The sequence below is a fragment of the Nyctereutes procyonoides genome, unplaced genomic scaffold (assembly GCF_905146905.1).
Source record: "Nyctereutes procyonoides isolate TBG_1078 unplaced genomic scaffold, NYPRO_anot_genome, whole genome shotgun sequence".
NCBI classification, from domain to species: domain Eukaryota; kingdom Metazoa; phylum Chordata; class Mammalia; order Carnivora; family Canidae; genus Nyctereutes; species Nyctereutes procyonoides.
Genome location: NW_026575034.1, coordinates 10855139 through 10861138, shown reverse-complemented (window position 1 = coordinate 10861138; position 6000 = coordinate 10855139). Strand labels below are relative to the sequence as shown.

The following is a 6000-nucleotide window of genomic DNA, read 5'->3' as shown; positions in this document are numbered from 1 at the left end:
GGCCAGCCGCCAAGGTCCTGATCCGGGGTCAGCACCTCACCCGCCCCAATTCGGCTTCGCAGGCTTCTGCACGAAAGCTCGGGAAGGAAGGGGCGCGGCCTCCCCGCCTGCACCGCCGAGCGCCACGTCTCTCTCGGGTCAGGCTCCTCCGCGTTCGGGTTCCACGCCGCCAGCCTCTCCGCCAGCGGGCGCGGCCTCGTCTGCGCCCCCGCCAATCGGCAACTCCCGAGGTGCTCCGAGGGCCAATCAGCGGCGGGCGAGGGGGCGGGGACTGTCGCCACGGCAGCGGAGAGGCGGGAGCGCGCGGGCCGCGGAGGCGCGGAGCGCAACCGCGGGCGGGGGGCTGGAGAGGCGGGTTCCCGCCCTGCGCGCGCGCAGCAGGCTGAGCCCGGAGCGCCGAGCCCCGGCTAGGTGAGGCCGGGGGCGGGCGGTGGGCGCGGGTCAGCGCGGCGGGAGGCTGGGGCGGGTCCCGAGATAGGGCTCGGGGCTCCGCCTGCATTAATTACCCTGCGGGGAGAACGGCGAGGGGGAGCCTCACGGTGGGCGGGCGCCGGTGGAGGGGCGCTTCCAGTTGCAGCCTGAGGCGTGGGGTCCCCCCTTTCCCAGTCCACTCGCAGCAGGGCACCCGGGCGTTCTTTGGGGGGTAGGTGGAGGTGGAAGGCTCTTGGCGGGGTGCAGGCGTGCAGGTCTGGGTCCTGCACACTAGGTGGGTGCAGACCCCCAGACCCCAGCAGGGTCTAGCCTCGCCTAGGCAGGCAGGTCGATGGATGGGGTGAGGGAGGTGCCCTCTGAGAAGAGGGGTGCACCCGCCGGCTTCCTGCTGATGCACCCACCGCCCCCACCACCCCCATCCTCACCACCTCCCTCCGCGCGCTCCCGCCAAACTAGGCCTGCGAACCCAGCTCTCCTGCACCCGGGTTAAGCCGGCAACCCTTGTCACTTAGAGAAAGTTCGTGTCAGCTGTGCTATTGTCTTCCCTTAAGGGAGAAATGCTTGCTGTGAAATGAGCATTTTCTGTTTCTTCTCCCTCTCTCTCTCTCTTTTTTTTCTCTTTATGTTTCTGAGTCGGTACTTCCTTGTTGCATTTCGCAAATGGTAACTCAGCGAACAGAGGTAGAGTTCGTTGTGGTTGGTGCTGGCAAGTGGTCTCGGTTGGCAATTATTTTACAATATCGAGACAGAGACAGGAGCAGGGAGACAGGGAGAGAAAGAAAGAAGGGGGAGGAAAATACGAACATGACCCATTGAACCATTATTCTGGTTTCTGGGAGACAGAACCTCTTGAGATGCTGAGTGTCCACTAAACTCTTAAATTGGATAATGTACGTTTACACAACTGAGTAAGTAAGTGCTCCCATCTAAGCCTTTTATTAAGGCTATTAAGTCCCTGGGTGAACATGAACGTCAACCACCTACTATTATTATCTTGGCTAAAAAGGGGGGAAGAGGGAGATTAAATGCAAATATTTCTGATAGTCAATTCTGTCTGAAGGAGATTCTGGACTTTTTCTAAAGAATTGATAAACAGGGCAGCCCTGGTGGCACAGCGGCTTAGTGCCCCCTGCAGCTCGGGGCGTGATCCTGGGGACCTGGTATTGAGTCCCACTTCAGGCTCCCTGCATGGAGCCTGCTTCTCCCTCTGCCTGTGTCTCTGCCTCTCTCTGTCTCCCATGAATAAATAAATAAAATCTTTTTTAAAAAAAATAAAGAATCGATAAACACATGAGCGTTGAGAGTTGTATGTTGGCAAATTGAATTTAAAAACAATCATGCTGAGAAAAGGGAAAGAATAGAAAAAAAATGCTGAGATAGTGCTTTAAGGAATTTGTTAAAAGTAGTATGGTTAGTATGGTTAATAGATTGGGATCTAATATGCAAATATTTCTGATAGTTTTGTTTGAAGGAGATTCTGGACTTCTGTAAGAATTGAAAGAATTGATGAGACATTTGCTTTAAGGAATATGTTAAAGGCAGTATGATTAGTGGTATAATAGATTTGGATTCTATAACCTATAGCTTCTTTAGATTTATTTAAAATTTTGTTTCTTAGGGCCTTTCCTGGTGAATTTTGTTGAATAATAAGGCAATATCCAGATTCTTGCATCATGTCCCTGATAGAAATTACCTCAGGATTCACCGTTTGAAGCTGAATGTGGGTTCTTGTTCTACAAAACTTGATCAGCAAGTTCAACAAATGCTGAACAAACAAATCTCTCAACAAATATTCCTCACTTAATAAGGCCCAAAATTCCAAAAAAAAAAAAAAGAAAGAAAGAAAGAAAGAAAGAAAGAAAGAAAGAAAGAAAGAAAAAAAAAGAAAAGAAGAAAGAAAAGAAATTCAGGATGAGAAATCTTAAATACTATTACTCTTGCGATTGGGGTGAACATGTAAACTTCGGTTTCTCATCTTGTTCTTTAATCTCTACATGATCTGGTCTAACTTTCTAGTGAAAAATTTATTTCTGCCTCCTTGTGGTTACTCATGCTGTTCTCTTCCAGCAATCTTTTTTTTTTAAATTTTTATTTATTTGCGATAGAGAGAGAGAGAGAGAGAGAGAGAGGCAGAGACACAGGCAGAGGGAGAAGCAGGCTCCACGCACCAGGAGCCCGACGTGGGATTTGATCTCTGGTCTCCAGGATCGCGCCCTGGGCCAAGGGCAGGCGCCAAACCGCTGCGCCACCCAGGGATCCCCTCTTCCAGCAATCTTAAAGCTATCTTGCCAGGGCGGAGGTCCCTTACCCCGTTCGTCCTTGATACTTCCTGTTCAACTTTCACCGAGTTGATTTGTGCTCTGTAAATACGGGTTAAAATGAAATGCACAATGCAAACAATGAGGGTACCTTTCAAAACACTAGATATTTTTTTTTAGAGATTTTATTTATTTATTCATGAAAGACACACACACATACACAGAGACAGAAACACAGGCAGAGGGAGAAGCAGGCTCCATGCAGGGAATCTGACGTGGGACTCCATCCCGGGACTCCAGGATCACGCCCTGGGCCGAAGGCAGGCGCTAAACCACTGAGCCACCCAGGGATTCCCAAAACACTAGTTATTGATCATGATTGCTAATATAGACAATAAGTACCATGATCAATACCAGTGTCTCTTTGTTTGGGATATGTTGTGTATCTCTATAGATACAGCCGGTTAATTTTGGTGTTTAGAATAATGTTTAAGTTGTTTTCCACTTTCTAAGGGCCCTTTTGATGACTGAGGAAAATACTCTTAAGTATTGGATAGCTGGAGGAATCAAATGTAGGATTTTAAGATTTTATTTATGTATTTATCAGAAACAGAGAGAGAGGCAGAGCCGGATGTGGGACTCGATGCCAGGTCTCCAGGATCACGCCCTGGGCTGAAGGGAGCACTAAACCGCTGAGCCACCCAGGCAGCCCCACAAATGTAGGATTTTAAAATGTATTGTGAGTAATTCTTGAAGTAGATAATCTTTTAAGTATTGTGATTGAGTTGACTGTATTCGGTATGATAGACAATTAGCTTTTTGAATATCCGAAAGTCTGGAAGGGGGACTTTGGTTATTTTTATGTTTGGTATGTGCAGTTAGTTTATACACTTAAAAAATAGGCTCCTAACAATTTTAATTAATTTATTTAAGGAAAAAAAATCTCATCTTAATACTTACTGATTTTCAATGCAAAGTTAAAAAAAAAAAAAACATGAAATGGTGAAAATTACACTTGGTTAGAATTCAATGGCCGGATTCCAATCCTAGCTCTGTCAAATAATTTTGACCAGGTCGCTTAGCTTCCTTATGCCTTGTAACCTTCTGTAAAAGTTGGATCTGAACCAAACCACCTCTGAGATCATTTCTGGTCCCAGAATTCTGTTTTAAAAATTTTAAAGCAACCTAAGTGGAAATTGAGATAGCAGTTTCATGCTTTTATTTTTGGCAGAGCTTTTTAAAAACTTTTTAATTGTTGTTTTTTTAATTTGGCAGAGCTTTTTGACATATTGTATTTTAGTTATCCAAAGTATAGTATATATGAATAATGGAGACATTGTAATTTTAAGAATTTTGTTTATTGAGTGATACAGATGAGAAACCGGTATCTACTGTCACTAAGTAAGCCTATTATCAAGGATACTGCAACCAATTAAGATTGAAAAAAAAAAAAAAGGCAATATGATGGTTTCCTTGGTTGGTGTCCTTTTCTACAGATATGAGCATCAGAGGCATTAATATCTATATTAATGTCTTGGTATGTGGAAGGGTTGGAATCCAGCTCAGCTGGTCATACATTTAATACTTTAGTTTGAAGCTTGGTTTCCTGTGGACTCTCACTTAAAAAAAAATTTTTTTTTTAATTAAGTAATCTCTATGTACTAGGTGAGGTTTGGCCTCACAACCCTGAGATAAAGAGTTGCACGCTCCATCAACTGAGCCATCCAGGCACCCCAGTATCTATACTAATGTCTTTGTACATGGAAGAGTTGGAGTCTAGCTCAGCTGGCCATGCATGTGATTCTTTCTTTCTTTCTTTTGAAGAGGACATTTTTTTAAAGGTTTTATTTATTTAGTTCATGAGAGACACACAGAGAGAGGCAGAGCCATAGGCAGAGGGAGACGCAGCATCCCTGCAGAGAGCCTGATGTGGGCGGGACTCGATCCCAGGACCCCGGGGATCATGACCTGAACTGAAGGCAGAGGCTCAACCGCTGAGCCACCCAGGTGTCCCTGTGACACTTTATTTTGAATCCTGCTTTCCTGTAGTGGACTCTTGTTTTTAAGGGAAAAATGGAGTGGAGTACCAGGGTACTTGTCTCCCTCATCACTGCTGCCATTGAGAAACTCAGAAGCTGTTTATTTTTCTCCACCCTGCTCCTTTTTACTGTTAGAATTATAACATTGACAACGAGGAGAAGCAACCAAGGTTTCCTGGCCAAGGGCAGTGCCTTGGAGAAAGAAACCTGGGACTCTTGTTTTAAATCCCAAGGAGGAAGAGATTGTATTGCTCTTTATGTATTCTTTTCATTGGCCTACAGCTGCATCAGGACTTTGGCTGTGGTAATTAGGAGAGCTCTAATGCGGCCTTTCCAAAAATGACATTTAAAGGTTGTAGTCAAACTGGTATACTGTTTTTTAGTTCTGTAACTTTGCGTGTTTATAGAACTGATTTTCATTATTTTATTTAAGATTTTATTTATTTATTCATGACAGAGAGAGAGAGAGAGAGAGAGAGAGAGAGAGAGAGAGGCAGAGACCTAGGCAGAGGGAGAAGCAGGCTTCCTGCAAGGAGCCCGATGTGGGACTCGATCCTGGATCCTGGGATCACTCCCTGAGCTGAAGGCAGATGCTCAACTGCTGAGCCACCCAGGTGTCCCAGATTTTCATTATTTTATACAGCTGTTTTACTTTCAAGACTGAAGGGCATTAATACTTACTGAGCCATACATTGTGCTCATTACCTTTTATTCATTCTTGTTTTCAGCCAATCAAAAACTTATGAAGAAGCATTAGTTCAGTTTATAGGTAGGAAGATTGAGAATCAGAGAGGCAAATAGCTTACCAGTAAATGGGAGTGGTAAGGATTCAATCTGCTGTTTATTTTTGACCATGCTGTGTTAATAAGAGTCATATGCCTTTTTGACATATAAAATGTGTATAATCACTCTCCTGCTTTAGATAAGTTTATGTTAATATATCATAAAAAGAAAGAAATATGTGTTCCTAAAATCTGAAGAAATTTAATTTGCTTATTTTCTTTATAGATTGCTTAGAAATAATTCATTTTGTTCACCAGTGAGTTTGCACATGAGCCAACGGCCTTGTATTTTACAGTTAGGCTAGGGTTTCAAAGAAGAAAATTTGAGCTGTTTTGCTTTATTACTACTGATCTCTGTGACTAGGACTGGGGCCAAGGTTAGCTTTTTAAAGTAGTGGTAAGAGTAAAGAAAGATTCTAGTTAAGGATTTTAAGAAAAATTTCAGTTAAGGATTTAATGGGAAAACTTACCCTCTATCTTGATATCTTA

The 6000-nt window shown here is 44.1% G+C and overlaps 1 protein-coding gene across 5 annotated transcripts in view; it reads left to right on the top strand.

Annotated features, from left to right (window-relative positions):
- Nucleotides 1-307: 307 nt before the first annotated feature.
- Nucleotides 308-6000, top strand: part of NUCB2 (nucleobindin 2) — a 54951-nt gene continuing 49258 nt past the window's right edge. For 2 of the 5 annotated variants that reach the window (XR_008663461.1, XM_055317885.1), the window contains exons 1-2: nt 347-411; nt 3298-3429. The gene's annotated coding sequence lies outside the window, so the exon portion shown is untranslated. Of the gene's footprint in view, nt 412-3297; nt 3430-6000 lie in introns of all 5 variants that reach the window. The other 3 variants (XM_055317886.1, XR_008663463.1, XR_008663462.1) reach the window with 3 other exon arrangements.